Raw genomic sequence first — 24,539 nt, 5'->3', positions numbered from 1 at the left:
AAGTCTCCCATTTAGACCACTCGGCCATCCGTGCTTATACAATGTTTTATACTATATATAAGCAATTCTCGTAGTTTCACCAAATACAACGACAACAACAGAACTCTCCATATTAGTCAATCGTTTCGCGTTGCAACGCTTTATAATTTTCAGGTTTTTAAATCGTCAAAAGATGCATATAATGGCTATTTTAGAGCATGGTAAATGTTCAGTATTACTGTTTCCTCACAAATATTCCTTACACTAAACACTCAACTGGATTATTGGTTTAAGCGGTTACGCACTTAAATCGATTAAAATACGTACCAAGATTTGTATTGCGTAATGTTACGTACTTGGCCGATTTTTTTAAGCGTTTTATTATTAGTTTTCAATATGTTTTTATCCAGACACGCATCTTATCTGAGGCTCTGATTAAAACTGATGTACTTGTATTGTATCCTCTTTAACAAAAGTAGAAAAATTGTATTCATTTTGAAAGATGTTTATTATAAAGTTATTCGTTTCATGTTAGAGAGTAACAGATTAAAGGATCCATATTGCTGTACGTGATGTCAGCAACATAACAAACAAAATAAACCAATCAATAAATATTACAATGATTTTTATTTTTTATACATTTACACTACATACACTCTATATGTACTGTCAACTTATTCCATTGAACTTGACGCACACAAGAGGTACACATGGCTGCTCTAATAGCATACCGCGTGTACAGCCCGACACTTTGACTACTATACTTTTCTCAACACTACATGTACACCACATAAATTGATGTTAATACTGACCACCACTTGGGGTATTCGCCTTTTAATCTTCGCCAAGAGAGTTAGTTAACTAACTATGGCAGAGCGCCTTGCCCTGGATTTCTCGCAACCAGACGAACTAAAGCCTTATATACTCAGAACAATGTGAAGTCATGTAGGTGGTTTCTTATTTGATGACTTCTTATAAGTGATGAGCGTAGCAGTTGTACACACACACACACACTTACAACAATTCAATGAACGCTACAAAAGAGTTTTAAGTTTCAAACTTAAAGAAAAAAACCTATTCCCTTACATAAGGGAGTGTCTCGAGTGCACATACTGGGCATTCTGTTTGCCGCATAAACAAGGGACATGACAATACTTAAAGTTGTCAGCAAAAGTAAAACAGTTTACAACATTAACTTAGTAGGAACATCTAGTATCACGTTGAACAAATAAGTTTGAAGCATAAACACCTCATAGACAATCTGTGCTTACTGGCAATCGATGACGAGTTCTTATTGCAAGATATGTCCTTTTCAAGAAGGTAAATTCATTTCTGCGTTGAATAAGACCGAGTGCATGGAAATTTCTGCCTAATTGATGAAGTAATGGCTGTTTAAAGCGTTACATTCTGTTTTCGGGTCATTTTGAGTTGAATTACTTTTTATATATATTGTTAATAGTGATTTTTTTCAGAAAAGTTGATTTTTCGTTATAATTGAATTATTTTTCATTCCAAGTTATGTTTTTACCAATTAATATCATAGCCACGCGCTCTGCTGTGGTATTTACCTATTAATCTTCAGAGAATAATTTAATTATGTTAAACTAGGAATAAGGAGTTGACCCCGATTTCTCGAGAATTCTTTACTCATATTAAGGTCCTGAACGTCATCAAAGTACAAGTCTATTTAAATCACCATCAGCTGATCACGGTTTTATATCCGATTACACGGAAAGTCTGTCAATAGACGTCAGCAAGTTGATAAACAAAGACCGAAAGTGAGTCGGTTGAATATGGCGGAAAGTCGGCGTAATCCAAACGTTTTAGTTCGCTGTAGCGTAACAAAGTAAATTACAAACAAAAATAAATTAAATAGTATTACAGAAATTCAGTGTTATTAGCGGGTCACGAAATTGGCAAATTCCCATTATAAGACAGCTGCTTAAAGTAGGTGTACAAATAGAATGTTCAAGGAAGAAATAAAATATTGGGAATTATCATACAGTTGCATAAATGGCGGGAAACAGTTTAAAGCACGCGGTCATATCATACCACATGTAATGCCAGTAAATCATCCCATATCATGCTTAATTTTTTGAATTATCGCCTATATCGAACACATTATGTCATACAAAATGTTTTTCGTTATATGATATAGCAAATACAAGACATGACATATCATATAATATCACAATGTCATATAACTTAATAAATAATCAAATTATTGTCATCCTAGATCATGTCCACTTACTGCAATTGTCGCATACTTATATATAGGATAGGTGCCATACGGCATATCATATGTCGCCGGATGGTAAAAAGTGTGCAGCCAGTCCGGGACTCGAACCCGGGACACCTCGCTTATAGGGCGAGTGCTCTCCCAATTGAGCTAACCGGACCGCCACAAATCTTTTCACCAATCCCGCTTTAGTTCGGTACCGTGACATTCTCCCCTGCCAAGTTGGAATTCGTTCTCGAATTCGAGACAGAGAACAGTGAATGACTGATCTCGACTTACACACGGGCAAGTTATATGGAGAACTCTATTCGCCACGGGCCCCACGTTGGGCACCATTGTCTCCGGCCTAGATACGCCCGTTTAGGCGTCTCGGATGGAATGACAAATAACTCGTGGTTCTGGTCTTAAATGTGTATTGGTCAGATCCTGTAGTAGAAGTAATAATAATAATAATAATAATAATAATAATAATAATAATAATAATAATACTAATAACAATAATAATAATACAGAAGGCAATCACAGTGCATTATAAAATTGGCGGTATGATAAGCGAGACATTCTAACATCATTCAAATGATAGAATACAAAATACAAATACACAATTTGAACAGTTATATAGACATTTATTAATAATATTTACCTGTAGGTTTATTATTAAACCCTACACAAATGGATTTAAATGTGCCGATAAAGATGGCGATCTGCACGTGTTTGTTGTCCTTGTAGGTCTGACAAAGTGCGGGAAAGTAGTGAAGTAGTGCGATGAATAGATATTAGTACTCGTGCAAAACGGTAGGTTTCAAGCTACTATTCTAACTACTACATTGGAGTGCTATCTTACTTCTTACACTAGAAGCAAAGTAAGTTGAACTTAAATCTAAAACATAATTAATACTGAATACACAAATGAATACTGAAAGGTAACTAATAGAAGAGGTGTTTTACTATATATTTTTTATAGTAAAAGGACATCTTAGTTTTTACCCTATGGCATTAATGTGATTTTATATGACGATGTTGATATGATATGGTATTGATTTGATATGATGATGATGATTTGACATGACTTGACGAAAATATTGTTTTATGATATGTTATGATGTGATATGACAATGGTATGACATACAAATGATATGACATGACAATGATATATTATGATATGGCATGACGATGTCGACGATTAAATGATATGATTATATGACATGACGATGATATGATGATATGATTCGGCTTTGATATGATAAGACTATTACATGACATGACGATGATATGTTTTGATATGACATGACGATGATATGATGTTGGTGATATGGTATAACATGACAATGATTTGACTTGACGATGATTTAATTGATATAATATGATAAGGCGATGATATGATATGATGGTGATGTGATAATAAGGATTATATGATATGATGTGATGTGACGATTATATGATATGATGATGATGTGATACTGACGTTTATATGATATGATGATGATATGTGATATGACATGAAGATGATATGAGATGATGATATGACTATGATATAATATGATATGATGATGTGAAGATGGTGATATGATATGATATGACGATGATATGTTATGATGGTATGACGATGATATGATATTACTTGAATTGCAAGATAAATAATGTAATGGGGTAGTGTATGGTACTACTATGACTTAAACAATTTTCATTGTGCTTATTCTATTTTGCACAACGTTTTAAAAGTTTGACTGACGAATCATAACTTAAGTTAAAAACTGCATTTGGCACTAGTATAATGCATACTATTCTCTATTTATCACCATGACACACATCGGTGGGAAATGTCATATTTTATTACTGAATTGGGGACGTTGTAATCGAGATATAACATGAGTGGGCCAAAAAAACGTTTTAAGGAAAAAAACGTTCTAAGAATGAGTTTCTTTGTTAAGTAAAAATAGTAAAATAGAACTATGTTGTTTTCAGCACATTCCAAATGGGCTGTAAGGCTGAAATAAGACTACCCGCATCGGCAGATGGTTAGAGTCTCGAAGTGAAGTATGTACATGAGATACACAATCATGACATAAATGAAACGTCGTTCCGTAATCTGTTCCAGCAACGTCGTTTAGAGTCCACGGAAAAGGAAAATATTTCTTCAATGTAACGTGTTAAGACAAACAAAAACAAGCGATGTGTTTGTGAAACACTATGTCCCCATATATATGACCTTTGACCTTGAAGGATGACCTTGACCTTTCACCACTCAAAATGTGCAGCTCCATGAGATACACATGCATGCCAAATATGAAGTTGCTAGCTTCAATATTGCAAAAGTATACATTAAATGAGCGATTTTGACCCATATATTTGACCTTTGACCTTGAAGGATGACCTTGACCTTTCACCTCTCAAAATGTGCAGCTCCATGAGATACACATGCATGCCAAATATCAAGTTGCTATCTTCAATATTGCACAAGTTATGGCAAATGTTAAAGTTGGGGCAAACAAACAAACCAACAAACAAACCAACAAACAAACCAACAAACAAACCAACAGTCAGGGCAAAAACAATTTGTCCTCCACTATAGTGGTGGGGACATGAAAATGATCCAAAAAACTGTTATGTCAAAAACAGGCAAAGTGGTAACACTCAATATATCCACAACATAAAAACTTCGTCAAAAAACAATGATTCATATTTAACTGTGTTACAACGCTCAGTAGAGCACATGAATGCAAATCCCGGTGCGTTTGTCAAGGTGATTTCAAATGAGGATAATGAAATGCGCGGTTTGTTTTATCAGGACGCAAGGATGAGAAAAACTTTCGAAGCATATCCTGAATTTGTATGTATTGACGCGACATATAAGGTTAATGATCTCCGCATGCCCCTGCATATTATGCTTGTTACAAATGGAAATGGGCAAAGTGAAATTGTTGCTCTGTGGTTAGTAACGGATGAGACCGAGGGTATGATCACACAAATGGTCCCATTGTTTCAGGAATACAATCCGGCTTGGGCGAACGTAAAAACGGTCATGTCTGACAAAGACTTCGTCGAGCGTTAAGTTTCGCCAGAGAATTTCCGGGGCTTCACTTCTCGTGTATATGTTTCACGCGCTGAGAGCATTTCGTAGGGAAGTCACCACAGAGAAAATGGGTTTGAGTCTAGCGCAGCGCGACAGTATATTACAAATATTGCAAAAAAATGCTGACTCGCGCTCTACAGCGGACTACGATACAAACAAACACTTGCTTATTGATTCTTAATTCAAGCCCGCAATCGCATATTTCTGTCAAAATTGGGATCACATAAAGCTTCAATGGGTCGTTGGTCTTTCATCAGCATACGCGTTAGGAAACAAAACGAACAATCGCCTAGAATGTATTAACAAAAAAATAAAGCAAGCAGTGGACAGAAATTCAAACTTTGATAATTTCGCGGAAGATATTTGTGTTTTTCTTGACACTCACGGCACCGAATTTGGTGGCAAAACATGTCAAGCCAGTGTGAAAGTTCCGGTTACATATTCCGAAACATATGAAGATGTGAATAGGACTTAAGACAAACACTAACACCATACGCGTACAGTGTTGTTGAGAAGGAGCTGCAGAAATATGAAAGTATCGAAATAAATGCACTTGCGAACGAATCTGTTCGGGTGGCGAACACCACGATTATAGCGATGACAGACTCGTGTTCGTGCACATTCGAAGGTCAGTACATGTTGCCGTGTCGACATATATTCGCGGTAAGAGTAAAGCTTGAACTTTCAATTTGTGATAAATTGCTAATTCAAAGACGATGGAGGCGAAGGCACTTCTTGAACTCTCTCAATATTGTACACACTGAAAGTTCTGTAAATAATGCGCGGCAAGAGAAAACACAGAAACCAATATCATAACAACAGTGCTACAGGGCCGCCTTTCATGTTACCCAGCGACTGGTTTCGTGTGCCGCTGAGGAAACTCGCGCCGTGTTTGACGAACGATTGCAACAACTGAACACTTTACTGCAGGCCTGGAAAAATGGCGACCAGGTGATCATTCAGACCGAAAATAATTTAGGTGACATTAACGAGGCAGAACAAGTGGCCATGCAGACAGATGAATCCGCCACTGGAACAAAAGTATGTGAGATTGAGTCGGACGATGATTCGCACGAAATGGAAACTGAACAAGCAATGCCATTAGATGAAAATATTGTTCGATCTGTAGTAGACGTTCAATTTGAGTCTATAATCAATGACCCTTTGAGAGCTATTTAAATACCTCCGAATATTTAACTAATCGGTCGTTCGAAAGGCTCGGAGCGTACTGTCGTAGGGTTGCCGAAGACAAAAAGTGAAACAAGCCAAAACATTTCTTGCATTCGACAAAATTTCGGAAAGTGAACGTCGCATCAGGATGCCTACTTGGTTTATGGATGAAAGCATTTCATTTGAATGTGTCAGTGGTGATAGACTAGTTCGGGAAACAGATATAACTGTAACCGCAGACACTGTTCATCTTGCAGCTACTGAAAATAATTTGGACATTATTAAATGTCACTTTGAACAAACATCGTGTGATGGTGTGACGACCGACAATTATTAAAAAGGCGAAAACCAGGAATTGGACGTGTAAAGTTTGTGAAGAGGCATTAGAGACAAGGTGTGTGGGTTGCGATCTCTGCCTATCATGGCTACATTATTATTGTGCCGCTCTATAAGCTGCTCCCAAGAAACACTTTTGGTTTTGTGTTGTGCAGTCTTTTGATTACCGGGAATGGGTGGTTGTTAAAGACCACACCAGGCGTTCGCGCACCGGTTAATTAGTGTAACAAGAACATTTGTTTTTGTGACGCCTGTTTAGTTATCTATTTTCGGGACCCATAAACATATGTGCAAAATACATATTTGTCGAAAATATGCATCCACTACGGTACTCGCTCACCATTTTATTGGTATTTTATTTTGATAACCCATCTACAACTGTTGACTCTGATGTTCATTATTCTACTGTCTGTAAATGTGAACCTGACGAAAATAGTTTGAAACTGTACCAGTTCTCGGATGTCACTATAATGCAGACCATTTCAAAATGGACATTTGTTAACAATAAAATTTAACATACACAAACAGTTCCTACATCAATCCCCATTAGATTTTATAGCCGGGCACATACTAATTTACTTCTCCTTATGTATGGAGAAGTCGCCCTTAATCCATCCCTGTACAAAATCCATGTGGGTTGTGCTAAAAACCTACTGCTAGGACAAATCGAGCCATATATTGTGATGCATGTTATTGTTGGAACCACTTGTAGTGTTTTGAGCTATCCGCATCTGCTTTTGCTCTCCTCGGACAAAGTGATGACCTATGGATCTGCAAAACGTGCTTAAAATGCCCTTGAAGTGACTCTTATTTTGAAACGTCTTTCAGCAACACATGCACACACCAAAGTGAACCAGATGTTATTTCTCCTTTCGAAGAAATTCACACTGCCAGCAAGAAATATCCATCTAAATGTGTGTGTGTTATTTAAACATCAACAGCTTGAGAAACAAATTTGACTTCATTAAAGAAACTATTATACAAACCTCAATTGATTTAATATTTATTGAAGAAACAAAAATTGACAGTTCCTTTCCATATACACAGTTTGCAGTTAACAAATACCATCTCTGGAGATCTGACCGTACTGTATATGGCGGAGGATTTATTGCATACCTAGGCATGACCTTGCTGGGTACACAAGACAAACTTTGATTCCAAGGTGATTTAATCTTTAAGTGTAGACATTGTTTAAAATAATATCAAATTGCTTATAACTGGAATATACAGACCCCCATCAACAAACGATTCTAAATGTTTTGAAGATCTATGCAATATCACTGACAAAGTCACCATCAAATAATTACGATAATTTTGCAATTATAGGTGATATAAATTATAATGTCATGAAACCTGATACATGTGTTGATTTAATGCAGTTCTGTGATATTTTTGATGTAACTAACATGGTTAAAAACCCTACATGTTTTCCAAAAACCTCAGACCCAAGCCTTATTGATGTTGTTTTAATGAACCAGGACAATGCCTTCTGTAATATTTTAAACTTAAACTGTGGTTTGAGTGATATGCACAATATGATATGCTTTCAACTTAAATATGATGTACCAAACCTCTCCAATAAATGGATAAAATACAGATGCTTTACAATATGTAAATTGAATGTTTTCTTACAGATCTCAAAACATATGATATCAACCATATTTTGGATGATTCCAATGTAAATAAGGCATCTGAAAACACAGTATGTTGAACTGTTTTGATAAGCACGCACCAATTAAAACTTAAAAACAAGTTAATAAACATGCTCCTTTTATAAACTCTAATTTAAGAAAAGCTATTTACCATAAAAAGATGTTATTTAATAAATTTAAAAAATATCCGACGAACAAATATTGGGAAATATACAGACAGGCAAGAAATTATGTGACTAAGATATGGAGGAAATCCGTTAAAACCTATTAAGTGGAAAGCTGTATTGATGGTTGTAAAAATTAAGATTTCTGGAGCATTTGATAAAAATCATTCAAGTATTTAAAAAATCGACAATTTCATGAAAAAAACGTAACTCAACATTAACCTTTACAAATATTGTCTTTTTTTATTGATGAATCTTTTGTTACAAAACAAATTAGAACAAGAGATGTGTTTGTCAGAAACACAATGCCCCCTATTGCGCCGCTTTGAAGCCATAAATTTGACCTTTGACCTTGAAGGATGACCTTGACCTTGACCTTTCACCACTCAAAATTTGCAGCTCCATGTGATACACATGCATGCCAAATATCAAGTTGCTATCTTCAATATTGCAAAAGTTATGAAGAAGGTTAAAGTTTTGGTTTAAGTTTTTGAATTTGTTTTTTGACCTTTGACCTTGAAGGATGTCCTTGACCTTTCACCACTCAAAATGTGCAGCTCCAGGAGATACACATGCATGCTAAATATCAAGTTGCTATCTTGCATATTGCAAAAGTTATGACCAAGGTTAAAGTTTTGGTTAAAGTTTTGGGACACACCCATACAATGACAGACAGACCAAAAACAATATACCCTCGATCTTTCTATCCGGGGGCATAAAAATGAACAGTAAAAAAGCTACAGGTTATGATGGACTTTCAGTAAATGTTAAAACTTGCAAAAACAGTAATATTAAAACCTTTTACTAAACTCATAAACAATTCCATTGAAAACTCACAGTTTCCTTTACATTTTAAAATAGCACAAGTAGCTCCAATATTTAACAAGATATGTATTTGTCAGAAACCCAATACTGCGCCGCTTTGATTTAGATTTTTTTATTATATCCCTTTAAAAAAATTACTTCCCTTGTGAAAATGATCTGTAGCAGCCAATTGATAAATAAAAATTATCTCCCTTTAAAGTTTGTTACTTTTCTTTGATTTTTGTTTACCTTTTATCTTGAAGGATGACATTGACTTTGACCTTTTATCACTCAAAATGTGCAGCTCCGTGAGATACACATGCATGCAAAATATCAAGTTGCTATCTTCAATATTGCAAAAGTTACGGCCAATGTTCAAGTTTTCGGACGGACGCACAGACTGACAGACTGACGGACTGACGGACAGTTCAACTGCTATATGCCACCCTACTGGGGGCATAAAAAGAAACGCATCTTAGATAAAGCCAATTACAGACCTGTTGGCCTTTTACCAGTCATGTCCAAAGTCTTTGAGAGAGTAATATTCACTCAACTAATGAATCATTTTAATAACATGTTTACTCCTTTTTTTAGTGCTTTTAGACCGGGATATGGATGTAATACAATTTGCTAAAATTCATTGAAGATTGGAAAGAATCTCTCGATAAACACCATTACGTTGCAGCTATTTTGGTGGATCTCACAAAGGCTTTCGTATGGAAGCATATTTGTGCCACTACTTACCAGATGAAATAACGTGAAAATAATGGCGCGAAAAAAATAATTCTCGATAACAGATAAATTTTCACGAAAAGAAAATAAATTATGTTAACACGAATTTTTCCCTGTTAGTGCTCTAAACTGCCACCACATAAAGATAAATTAAAGTTTTCACGAAAATAAATCCCTTTTCTCGAAAACAGATAACGTTTCATGAAACCTTGAAAATAATACATTTTCACGAAAAGAGTAAAATAACGGAATACTTTTCTAACTTTTCACGAAACCTTAAAAAATTCGCGAAAGTTGCCAGATCTAAAAATAGATGCACTTCAGAGCCTTTAACGTGAATAGCTAACGTGGTGTTCTACGCGTGGTCTGTAAGTATGTCTTAATTAACTAATACAAAGTAGATCTAATAATTGTATAAAAGAATGATATCAATTGTTATTAAAAATGTTTGAAATGTGTTTGGTCTACACTTTTTTTATAAATATAATTTGGGAAGGCACGTATTCATAAAAATCAATGTTTTCAGTGGTAAACTTATATTTTTTGTTACAGCTGTCCCAGAGCTTTTTTTACTTTTTGCTGTGTCGTAAATATACTTCAATAGAGGTTACCAGTGGGGAGGGAGAGTTTATTAGGCCGACCTACATCTACTTGACCACCAACATGATAACTCATTATATACATTTAGAGTTATTAACTAATTATAAAAATGTAACGCCAAATGCGATATGACACAGCTGGAAAGACTTATTTGTATTTCTAGGACACAGCGCGCATTCAACTGGGAACCAGCAGCTGAACGGGCATTCAACTGGGAACCAGCAGTTGGACAGGTATTCAACTGGGTACCAGCAGCTGGACGGGCATTCATCTGGGAACCAGCAGCTGGACGGGCATTCAACCGGGAACCAGCAGCTGGACCATGACTGTGTGTCACCAGTGGTGAGTTGTTTAAATTCTCTTTAAAAAATGAAAGCAAGCTGGAAATACACCAAATTTCCCTGTTTATGTACAAGGGATGATATTTATTTGATGGTGTCCTTCATTTTGTCAACTGATTTGCTTAAAAAATAAGAGTTTAGACAATTCTAAAACAACTTATTACCCAGAGTGTCTGAGGCACTTTATAAAACCTTGTAAGACCTTAATTATTTAACATGAAGTGTTAAAAGCGTAGTATGGTCTTTTGTGAGTGCTTTTGTTTTTTTCTTTTCAGAGTTTTACCTATCCTAGAATTCCAACATGCCAGATTTGCAGAGATAGTTATTGCGATACCTTTTTAGACTGGGGACACATACTGTGCTACGTTTGCAGCTGCGAATTGGAAGAAAGGGGTTCGGTATGCCCCATTTGCAGGTGTCAGTTCAAAATGTCAAAAAACTGTTTTACTAAATAAAACTATGTTTCTTGGGCTGATTTATGGCGAGGGAGTAGTTGGGTACGATTGAATAACCAATGATAACCCAGATGGTTATTTTTATACAACCGTAACCAAGCTATGTAGTTTTAATCAAGATTTATTGAAAAGTATTAAGAAATACACAAGGAGGGTGACACTCATGATGTTATGATGTTTTTTTTATTATTTTGGAAATTAGGTTTTACTCACTTGAGCGCAAAGTATTTCTTCTTTTGATTTCCTTGTTGTCCTGTTGGTAAATAGTTTTACATAGACTTGTTTAGCGCCATATTGGTCTTGTTTATTTGACCTGAGGGTTTAAACATGATATGCCAGCATATATGTTCATGTATAATTGTGTACTGTTGGATTGTGTTTTATAATTGCTATGTTTTTACAATTCTTATAGAGCACTTATTAAACCAGGGTATCTTAAGTGTGGATATTAATTTGTTCAAATTTGGATATTGATTTTAAATTTTTTAATGTCAGATTGACATTACATGTGTAAATATTTGGATATTTTTATATAACATAGTTTGTTTAAATGTTTCCAGATTTCATTTCTTACACAATGAAAGTGTATATTTTAGCAATAGTGTCAATGAACAAATTTAAGACAATGGAAGTCAATTTTGATAACGCTGACAATAATTAATATTGTAAAATTAACTATAAAATACATTTTTAATTCACCCAAGACATTGCTTGATAGCTGGTAAAAGTATTCCTGCTAGTGAAAGGGAAACTGTGTCCCTTTATGTAAAACGGTATTTTTTTTAAGATTTTATTCTTGAGAACAAAGTTAAAACATAAGTTTTTTGATAAAAAAAATGTATACTTATAGTAACATTTAATAAAATATTTATGTATACTTTTAGTAACATTTTAATACAAAAAATAGCAAATACCAATCAACATAAATGTTATACATTGTAATCTTTGAGATTATTAATTAATAAAGCTTACTCAGTTTAAAAGGCCTGTCTGTGAAGAGTTTGAAATAGTTCTGTCTTACACAAATTTTCCAATTTTTTTCGCATTTTATATCCTTCAGTTTAAGTTGTTATCCCCCCTGATAGGTCTGAGGGGGATATGGGAATCGCGATCGTCCGTCCGATTGTGTGTCCGTCCCGTTTTTGTCCGGATCATAACTTTGCCATTTATCACTAATCAAATTTCACTTACTTGCTACAAAGGCTCCCTACTATTAGATGATGTGTCTCGCCATAAATTAAGATTGCTTCCCCCAAGATCAATGTCACACTTATAGGTCAAATGTCCATATATGACAATATGATAGTGTTTCGCGTCCAGATCATAACTTCGTCATTTATCAAGCAAATTTTAATCAACTTGGCTCAAATGTTCCCCATTATTTGATGATGATATCGCACATGTCCCATTCTTCAAGGTCAAGGTCACACTAATAGTTCAAATGTCTATTAATGACTATATGATACAATGTTTTGTGTCCGAAACATAATATCTTCATTTATCAAGCAAATTTCATTGAAATTGGCACAAATGTTTCCAATCATGTGCCTATGTGTCGCGCTTAACACCCAGGTTCCTACCTCCAAGGTCAAGGTCACACTTATAGGTCAAATGTCCATATATGACAATATGATAGTGTTTCGTGTCCGGAGCATAACTTCGTCATTTATCAAGCGAATTTCATTTAGCTTGGCACAAATGTCCCTCATAATTAAACGATGTGTCACGCTCAACACCCAGGTCATTTCCTCCAATATCAAGGTCACACTTATAGGTCAAATATCTATATATGACAATATAATACAATTTTTTGTGTCCAAAGCATAACTTCGTCATTTATTAAGCGAATTTTAATTAACTTGGCACATATGTTACCCATCATTTGACGATGAGTAACGCTTAACACCTAGGTCCCTACCTCCAAGGTCTAGGTCACACTTATAGGTCAAATGTCTATATATGACAATATGATACAAGGTTTTGTGACCTGAGCCTAACTTCATCATTTATCAAGCAAATTTCATTTAACTTGGCACAAATGTTTCCCATCATTAGATTATGTGTCGCTCTTAACACCCAGGTCCCTACCTCCAAGGTCAAGGTCACTCTTATAGGTCAAATGTCCATATATGATTATATGGTACAATGTTTCGTGTCCGGAGCATAACTTTGTCATTTATTAAGCGCATTTCATTTAACTTGGTACTAATGTTCCCCACCATTAGACGATGTGTCGCGTTAAACACCCTGGTACCTACCTATAATGTCAAGGTCACACTTATAGATACAATCTCCATATATGATACAATTTCATGTCTCATTTGTGTCTGGAGCATAACTTCGTCATCTTTCAAAAGAATTTCATTTAACTTTGCACAAATGTTCATCATCGTTGTTCAATGTGTCATGCTTAACAGCCAGATCCCTACCCCCAAAGTCAAGGTCACACTAAGACTTATAGGTTAAATCTCTATTTATGGTACAATGTTTCATGTCTTGCCTGCGTCCGTCCGTAGCACAATTTCGTCCGCGGAGTTCTTGTTTTTTTGTGTATTTTTTTCTTCTTGTTTTCTTAACTTTTTGATAACATTGATTTCACATTGATTGCTATGCTGTGATATGACAAAGTCTGTATTATTTTAAATAAATAATTTCTTATATAAACAGTGTCATTTTAATTGTATTTGCCCTTGCTTGACTTAATCATGTTAATGTGTTTTGTTGTTGTTAAAGTTAACCAAGGTCTTAACCAATTTGGACAAATTTAAGCAGTGGACAAAGATAACCGGCGGATAAGATGTCCAAGTTTTATACAATGGGCTGTTGTTAACTATCAAAAGGAGAACACAAACTGGCAGGACAGATAATCCAAATAATATTTGGCAGAATTATGCCCCATGTTCAACGTATATTTGTTTCACTTAGATTTTCATTTTATATTAAAGGGATCTTTTCACGCTTTGGTAAATTGACAGATTCGTAAGTTTTTGTTTTAGTTATGATATTTGTGAGGAAACAGTAATACTGAACATTAACCATGCTCTAGTATAGCCATTATATGCATCTTTTGACGATTTTAAAACCTGAAAATTATAAAGCGTTGCAACGCGAAACGACTGAATAATTTGGAGAGTTCTGTTTTTGTCGTTAAATTTTGTGAAACTACGAAGATTGCTTATATAAGGTATAAAATACGTCAAAAATGTGTACTCGGCGGAATAGCTCAGTAGGCTAAAGCGTTTTTACTTCAGGACTCTGGCAGGACTCCAGGGGTCACTGGTTCGAAACCTGCTCCGGGCAATGTTCTTTTCCTTTTTTTAATTTTTTTCTTGATTTTTTACTGGAGCTTTTAAGATCCAATGTTTACATTTATCAATATAAAGCATTTAATGAATAAGTTTAAAAAAATGCCAAAATCTGTGAAAAAGCCCCTTTAATAATCTAGCACTGCCCTGAGAAAATTCGAGTGTGTGGATGTCGAATGGTTCTTGTTTAAATATCATCTTGATTACAATCAAACAAATTCAACTAATACAGCCACCTCTGACTTATCTTTGCACTTTCACATACTCGGTGTAGTTGTACCGTAACAAATAGTTAGTTGTACATAACTCTTGATGTATCTATCCATATATACTGGTGTGTTTGAGGTATGTTACTCAAAGGTCAAGGTCACATGTAGACTACTGCATAATGAAAATTAGTTTGGATATGAAACACTCTTATTGTATGGCATAAAACTGCTATTCTCACCCCACATTGGCGGAGCATTTTTATAACTATTTGACAGTATAAGGGCGATTGCCACACATGGGCAGAACAGAAGCATTCCACCGTTCATATGAAATTTGGAAGTGTTACGCAAACAGTGCAGTGATCCAGAAATTATATTGCCAGACACTCTACCCTTCGTGTAACACTACTTCCCCCGTGACGGTATTGATTCCATATACACCGTAACCTGGTTTGTTTGTTTTTTTAATTTCAGGGTGTTCATAACAAATAAAGCTAGCATTTTGACCACATATTTAAATGATATTTTAAAGCGAAACTGACAAAATATGTATTGTTTTATTGACACACAATCATGCATGGCAATGACAGCGCATACAAAGCCCACAGCTTGTTTAAAACTAGTACTTGCTCTGCTTTCAGACACAATTATATCTATTAATTGACATTTTGTCAACCAATGCACAAGTTAGCCAGCTTGTAAGGAAGTAGCATTAAGTTCTTTTTTGTTTCATTTCCGTGTTAAACGAGGCGTTCAATGTACATGGTTATTGCAGCAAAAAGCTCTGTTCCTTCTCTCTGTTTCTAGGTGGGTATTGAAGATTCAAATCTCCGACAGCTGCTCTTGCAATTGTCAGGAACTCTTGTGATACACCAAGTTCTGGAGGGCGTTGAGAATACTCCCGTTCCACAGCATTTAATTCCTTACTGTCAACCAGTGGTATTTTAAAATCTCTTGCATCATATACTTCCAGTTGAAAGAACAACACCTCAGGTTTCCTGCAGGACATGAAATTCGGTTATTTCGACGAACACGAGGAGTATTCCAAATATTGCAAACTTCATTCAGGTCTTTACTAATGACAGGAAGAAAACAGAATCTAATGCATTCTAAGTGCACACTATCAGATGTGTCCAGTAATCCGAAATCACTCATATGTTTAAAATGGTTCATCCAGACATGTCCACACATTTCTCTAAGATTTCGCCAAAACCTCTCAATTATGACATTTCTGTTAGATGAAACATGGACGAAGCTTAGGATCCCCTGATACTGATCTGCGTCTGTCCATCGTAATGCCATTTGCACATCACGGATAATAGAATTTTCTGTACCGCGGTCACCGTAAACCCGAACTGAAATGCCATTAATTTCCCTAATGTAGTCTAAATAAAAGCTAGATATGTACATCGGCTTTTTGTTAGAATCACAACATTTCAGCCACAACACTCTACGGGAAAATCCATTCGCAGCTCCATGGATTGACAAACCGTATGGCTTCAAGTTGTCCCAGCCGTCTATATGGATTGCAAAATTGGGACCATTGTTTATATAAATTCTCCGCCTTAACCTTCCCGCCTGCCTTAATGCAACATCTTGTGGATCAATGAGTCCTAAAATTAGACGAACCATCTCAAATGTAGCTGCAAGTCAATGATTAATCAGGAGTATTTGACGCATTTGCCGGTAACCAGCATTTTCACCGGAAGCTGATAACTCAACCAATATTCCTTGAATAATTTCTTCGAGACTGTGCTGACTTTGGTCTCTAGTCAGGCGGTAACGTCTCAAGACTCGGAAAATTGATCGTTCGCTTGTTATTTGTCCATGTCGTATGGCCATAACTCCAAGAATAACACGTATAGAATAACCTCTCTGACGAAACAAAACAATATGATGTGATGATGTCATACCCTGAAAATCGGCGTCCTGAATATCGTTTGCGGGCATGATCTGGAATTACCATAAAGAAAAGTAGAGATCTATTATTCAAATAAAAACTACAAAGGTCTAACAAGTGGCTTTCCAAAGGGGGACATTGGTACTGTACCGTTTTCGATCTTTGAACTCTAAATGTGACATTGATACTGTATAGACTGTTGCATTAATGAATACAGAAAAATCGCACATCCATTTCTCACCCAGTATTTTGCATGTTTGTGTCTGAAAATAAATATGTTAAAATAGCTATATGCAGAGGCGTATCCAGAAAATGTTCAGAGGGGGGGGGGGGGCTGAACTGGGGAGGGTGCGGGAGGGGTGTCAACTCCTTTCGTTGAATTTTTTTAAATGGCACCTTGAAATGACGCAATTTCATGCTATCTTATCAGCATTTTGCGTGATAAAAGTGCATGTAAAACAAACAAGAACTTTAGTTCAGACATCAAGTGTGACAGACAAACAGACACACAGGGGTAAATCAAATGTCTCTCACACCACTAAAGTGGTGTGTGTCATAATCTTTATCCAGAAATGTTAACAGTGTTAGATGGGAGGACCTCTTAATTAACCATGTTGTCGTATGGGGAAGGGGGGGGGTCCCCTCCTGTCGTCGATTATTTTTAATGGCACCTTGAAATGACGCAATTTTATTGCTATCTAATCAGCATTTTGCATGATAAAAGTGCATATAAAACAAACAAGAACTTTAGTTCAGACATCAAGTGTGACAGACACACAGGGTAAAATCAAATGTCTCTCACAACACTAAAGTGGTGGGAGACATAATCTTTATCCAGAAATTGTTAACAGTGTTAGATGGGTGAACTTCCATATTATGTATTTTCGTCAATAAAGATGCATTTACATTAAAAAAATAAAACAATAAAAGGAAACTTACTACTTGCTATGGTATGCACGTACACTCCAGTTCTTGGTCTGTAGGATAAAGACAATGTCCACCGATTGAAGAGCATCTATTTTTATATAACTGGCATCTTTCGCGAATTCATATTCATAATTTCATGAAGTAATCTGATTTCGAGAAAAGTTATTTGTTTTCGCGAAATCTTCCATTACTTTCATAAACATTTTATCTGTATGTGTTGGCAGTTTGGAGCACTCACATGCATAAATTCGTGTTAACATAATATTTATTTCCGTGAACATTTATCTTTTTTCGCGAAAAGAATTTCCTCAATTATTCTCATGTTATTTTAAAGGGACTGTCAACCACGACGACGAAGAAAAGAAAAGTTGTAAAATACCGTATTTTTTACAATTATTAGTTTATATTGATTAAAATATCACGACTGGTTTATTATATTACTTAAAAAAAGTTGTTAAGTTTTCATATTTTCAGTATATTCGGTAATAAATTTTACTGGGTATGTCTACCAGGTAACTACCAGTTAACTATAAATAACGCCAGTAGATTGATCATAATCGTCACGTGGTAAACCCAAGAATGCAAATTGTGCATGCGTAGTGAATTGTATATATTTTATATATATAATAATCAATCTATTTGCGTTACCTATATTGTGTTTATCGTTATGTCACCTATTTTCGCGATGTACTTTCGATGTCACATCGCAAAATTTTACTACCGAATATACTGAAAATATGAACTTTTTTCAAGAAATGTAATATACCAATCATTATATTTTAATCAATATAAACTAATAATTGTAAAAACATACGGTATTTTATAACTTTTCTTTTTTCATCATTCGTGGTTGACAGTCCCTTTAAGTTGTTAAAAGGTGGCACAAATATGCTTCCATACTTTCGACTGATTACCGCATGATCTATTAGTTTTGAAAGTAAAACACTATGGTCTAGATGAAAAGTCTTTATCTTTAATTGATAATTATCTATCACAAAGGCAGCAATGTGTCAGGGTTGGTGACGTCCATTGTTTTTTTCCAAGAGACAATGAATGGAGTTCCTCAGGGTTCTATTCTTGGTCCTGTCCTTTTTACTTTGTTTATTAATGATTTATTTGAATTTGTAACAGAAACACACCTTTATTACTATGAAGATGTCAATACACTCTCTTTTAGTAGACCATCACAGGAACATCTGGTTAATGTTCTTGAAAATTATAGTTTAAGTCTCATTAAATGGTTCCATGAAACTAAAATGCAAGCAAACCCTGATAAATTTCAGGCGATGTTCCTTGGGAAGAAAACTCACAACTTAGAACTTATTTTCAATTTAATGATTTAAACATAAAATGTGAAGATGAAGTTGTTTTTCTTGGCGTTACCTTAGATTTTTATCTTAGTTTTAACTCTCACATAAGTAACATCTGTACAAAGGCATCAGGGCAATTAAATGTAATGGGGCGAAATGGTCATAATTTAAATAAGCTTTGTACAAACACTATGTATTAATCTTTTATTTTATCAAACTTTAATTATTGCCCACTTACCTGGCACTTTACAAATGAAACAAATACAAAGAAAATGGAAAAAACAAGAAAGAGCACTGAGATTCATTTACGATGATATTACCTCAGATTATGATGATCTTCTCACAAGGTCTGGTCTTCCATTCCTTAAAATAAGGCGCGTAAGAAAAATTTCCAAAGATTATTTTAAAATTATAATAAGGATCGACCCTCTTATTTACATGATTTTGTTGAAATTAAAGAATATTCTTATAATTTTAGATATTCAAATACAGTTAGGCTTCCTAAGCCAAGAAAAGTCAGGTATGGTATAAACTCTTTCAGATACACAGCTGCAAAACTTTGGAATAATTTACCAAATCATTTTAGACAAATTTCATCTTTCAACTCCTTTAAATCCATGCTTGGGTACTGGAATGGATCAGTCTGTTCTTGTCCGTCTTGCATAAATATTTAAATATATTGTAAATATAAAAATTTGTAGCCTGTGACACTGAAAGGGTTTTAAATCAAATACGTCCTTGTATTTGCTGTTGTCTCCTCTTTAACATGTTTCCCTGCATGATCTCAACTTTTTGCCTTAGTTTTGTAAACTTAAGTGCTCATGCTCCCTGTTTTGCTTCTTTATGCCTACCCTTATGGTTTGCTTTTCATTTGTTTGTGTACATGCAAGCAATCTAAATTAATCAGGTTCTCTATTTTATAAAGACTCTTAATGTTTTATTTGAGCCGTATTATACATGTATATATCAGATTTAGTTTTCAATACTTAGGCATAGTTAATATTCTAGTAGATTTGAATGTTGCTCCCTGTGTTATTTGTTATTTTATCTACAAGATAAGCGTTAGATAGAGAATAAACGAGAAATATGGACCTGAAATCCGCGTCTTTTTCGCGCGATTGAAGTCCCCGTATTACAACTACCAATCTTGTAGAAGATCAGCGGCGAGGGTCTGATGAATGTTAAGGAGATTACATAATGCATTCCGTCCTAAAGACGGCAATTGCAGTCCGCGTCGTGATGCTGCAGCCATCCTCTCGCCAGATTCGTATATCAACAGAAGTAAGAACGTGCGCGGATTTTGTTTTCTTTAAATTTATGAGTAGTACAAAATGAAAACTTTTCCTGGAAGTTGTTTTTGACACTGTCATTATTTGGTTGAGCCTCATTATAAAGAATTTATAAAGCCTCGTTCTGAAGTCGGCCATTTCTTTACTTTCGGAAAAGAAATTAACACGAAATTTAAAGATGTTTGAGAACTCTATTTGTATTTTTATACTTACTGCAGTCCTTATTACCTCAAAACTTTGTCCATCGAGACATGCAGAAGAAAATACACTGAAAGGTAATAGACAATGTGTTATACGTCCAGTCAATCCTGTTTTATCACCTAGTGTGCAGCTGATTGTTTCTATGCAGGCGTCTATGTCACGCAAGAAAGGTCCAGTCTATCGTGAGAAACAAGTTCTTCTCTACCTATGTGTTCTCTTACTGGCAGAATCATACGCTCCGGAGCCAAATCCAGGCCCACGCCCTCCAAAATTCCCTTGCGGGATATGCCAACTTGCGGTGAAGTGGATAACGCCAGGTGTTCACTGTGATACATGCCAGATATGGTACCGTCAAGAATGCATGGTTATGAATGCTAACATCTATAAGGCCCTACACAATTGTTCTTGGGAATGCGTAAAATGTGGTTTACCAAATTTTTCATCAAGTCTTTTTAACTCGACATTTTTTGAGTCGACGAATACCCTCTCAGCTGACATTTCAAGCAAGACTATGCATTTAAGTTTCGATCCTGGAGCCACTTCTTCCTCTCACAGAGTAGGAGGTTCCCATAACGTATGTCGGCCCACCAGCATCCATTCATCTTCGTTCCATTCTACATACAGTAATGCTGATGACCATCAACTATATCCAAGTTTCCTACACAGGAATCCAAATAATTTCATACATGTCAAAGTTAGTCCAAATTAACGAAAACATATTCCAATGAAAGTTCTTAACCTAAATTGTCAGTCTATTCCAGGGAAAAGGGCGTCGCTTCACACATTGATGGAAACAACTGGTGCTTATTTAGTCATTGGGACAGAATCATGGTTAAACGAAAATCACCTTAGTCCTGAAATATTTCCAGAAAACTACATTGTGTACAGACGGGATAAGAAAAACTAAACGTGATGTGGTGTATTTATCCTGATCCGACAAATATATGACAGCTTGGAACCAGATGAGTTGCAACCTACCGAAGACTGCGAGATGCTATGGATCCAGCTGAAAATCACAGGTACCAGCCAATTATATGTAGGGGCTTTCTACCGCCCACCAGATAATGATAACCCGTTGTATCTAGATGTGCTAGACAGAAGTTTGGCTAGATTGCCTACAGGATCACATGTTTGGCTTGGGGGAGATTTCAACCTAGGTGGAATAAATTGTGATAATTGCTGTGTGCAGGCCTCAACACCAAGGGCAACACTGTGCAACAAGCTAATATATATCACAAATGATCGTTTCCTACAACAGATGGTGACTGAGCCTACAAGATTTACAGAAACGTCTGAGAACACCCTAGATCTGTTCTTTACAAACAACAGTTCATTAATCAACAGTGTCGATGTCATACCGGGAATCTCTGATCATGAGGCCGTGTACATAGAGTCCAGTATGCGTCCACACAAGGCACCCACCAAACAGCGTAAAGTCTTCGTCTGCAACAAGGCGGACTGCGATGCTATCAAAACTGGTCTTAGGCAGCTGAACTCCGACATGAAAACCTCAAACGACAACAGTATAAACAACCTTTGGACTGTCTTCAAAAATCGTCTCTCGAAACTCATTGATATACATATCCCGACAAAGATGTTAAGTGGGCGTAAAGTGAAAAAGCCGTGGATAGACAGGAAAGTAAAAGGTGCCATCAGAAAAAAAACACGTTTATAAAGCAGAATGAAGGAAAACCAAGAAAGACTCCAACATCCGAAAATACAGACATCAAAAAGCATACATTAAAAAACTCGAAAGACAATCTTACTTCTCCTACATAAACAATTTGATTGAGCCTGAAGGAGAAGACCACACCACATCTAAACAGAAACGCTTCTGGAACTATATTAAATCACTAAGGAAAGATAACACCGGTGTCTCTCCGCTGAAGTACATGGGCAACGAACCCAATGACAAGGCTGATATACTCAACAGGCAGTATGAATCGGTTTTTACACATGAGAACCAGGAACATGTCCCTAGTCCACCCGGTACACCTCTACCATCCATGTCGGAGATCTGTGTCACTGAAGCGGTGTGGAGAAGTTGCTGCGCAAAATCAATCCACGGAAGGCTTCAGGACCTGACTGTTTACCTGGCCGTATCCTGAAGAAATGTGCAGTCGAACTGGCTCTAATCCTGACCATGATCTTCAACGCCTCACTACGTGATGGAGCTGTACCAGACGACTGGCAACATGTGAATGTAACCGCCATCTACAAAAAGGGCTCTCGCCATGAAGCCGCAAACTATAGACCAGTATCCCTCACCTCGTTATGATGTAAAATGCTAGAACACGTCCTAGTTAGCAACATCATGAAACACCTTGATACTCACAAAGTCCTACATGACTGTCAACATGGATTCCGAGCTCGGAGAAGCTGCGAGACACAACTCCTTACACTGTACCATGAACTGGCATCATCACTAGACAAGAGAGACAGACATGGTGATCCTTGACTTCAGTAAAGCGTTCGACAGGGTCCCCCACAAGTGATTACTGAAGAAGATAGAACTCTATGGCATCGAGGGCCATACACTGATGTGGATCCAGTCTTTTCTCACCGGGAGAACACAACAAGTATTGGTGGAGGGTCAGGCGTCGGAAACAGTACCAGTCATCATCGGAGTACCACAAGGCTCAGTCCTGGGACCTCTACTTTTCTTGATCTTTATCGATGATTTCCCAGACTGCGTCCAATACAGCACACGCCTTTTTGCCGACGACTGCATTCTCTACCGCCAAATCACATCAGATGTAGATCAAGCCACACAGCAAGATGACCTCAACTCTTTAGCCACATGGGAAAAGACATGGGGCATGGAATTATACCCCCAGAAGTGCAGTGTCTTGAGTGTCAGTAGATCTAAAAGCCCCAAGACCTTTATCTACCATCTGAAAGGCATTCCTAATACAATAGATAAAACAACAAAAAACCTAGGCGTGGACATTCAATCTAACCTTTCCTGGAGGCAACAGATACTTAGAACAACGAAAAAGGCAAACAGTTTGCTCGGAGTTTTACGTAGAAACTTGCACAAGGCTACTGAATCGACTAAAACAAACGCCAATTACACCATGGTTCGATCAAATCTTGACAACTGTTTGGAGTCCCTACCAGAAGGACATTAAACATAAAGTTGAGATGGTTCAGCGTAGAGCAGCTCGCTTCGTCACCAAACGATACAGAAACACCAGTAGCGTCTCAGACATGCTTGACCATCTTCACTGGGAATCGCTTGAGACCAGGAGAGGTAAAACTCAACTGATTATACTATAAAAAGTCATCACGACTTAGTCGATATACCAGCTTCGAAGTATTTGACACCAGTTACCTCCAGGACAAGAGCGGCAAACCACCTTAATCTCCAATACAGGCAGTACTCTACATCTACATATATCTTTAAGTACAGCTTCTTCCCACGCACTATACCGATGTGGAACAAACTATCAGCCAGCACCGCTGAGACTCCCTCCTTGGTATCCTTCAAGAGGGAGCTGTCGACCCAACCCTTCTAAGGGATACCACTACCGACTACTACTTATCCAGATGACGAGGGAGCTGTGCCAGTGGGGTATCACTTGTCCCCTAGCAGCGCTACGCAAGCTGGATTGGTCACTCTGATGGAGGGTAGTAGTTGGTAACTTATTTCTTTTATCATCTTTTACTTTTGCAACCTTACTTCACCGATGCTATATTTCTATTTCACACTTTTAATATTTTTCTTGCGCACCGTTAAATCATTGTCAGTGATGACAGGTTAACTTACCATGTAGATAGATAGATAGAATTTACATTCATAAAGAAACACTCAAACTTTCAAAAGAAACTAGAAATCTAGGGTTTCGTTTGC

At 36.4% G+C, this 24,539-nt stretch overlaps 1 non-coding gene across 1 annotated transcript; it reads right to left on the bottom strand.

Moving 5' to 3' along the window:
* Positions 1–2,301: 2,301 nt before the first annotated feature.
* Positions 2,302–2,378, bottom strand: Trnai-uau (transfer RNA isoleucine (anticodon UAU)). The gene has a single exon. It is a non-coding gene; the product is annotated as a tRNA-Ile (tRNA).
* Positions 2,379–24,539: the final 22,161 nt, after the last annotated feature.

The sequence above is a fragment of the Dreissena polymorpha genome, chromosome 13 (genome assembly GCF_020536995.1).
Source record: "Dreissena polymorpha isolate Duluth1 chromosome 13, UMN_Dpol_1.0, whole genome shotgun sequence".
Lineage (NCBI taxonomy): Eukaryota > Metazoa > Mollusca > Bivalvia > Myida > Dreissenidae > Dreissena > Dreissena polymorpha.
This window is presented reverse-complemented; position numbering and strand designations above follow the sequence as displayed.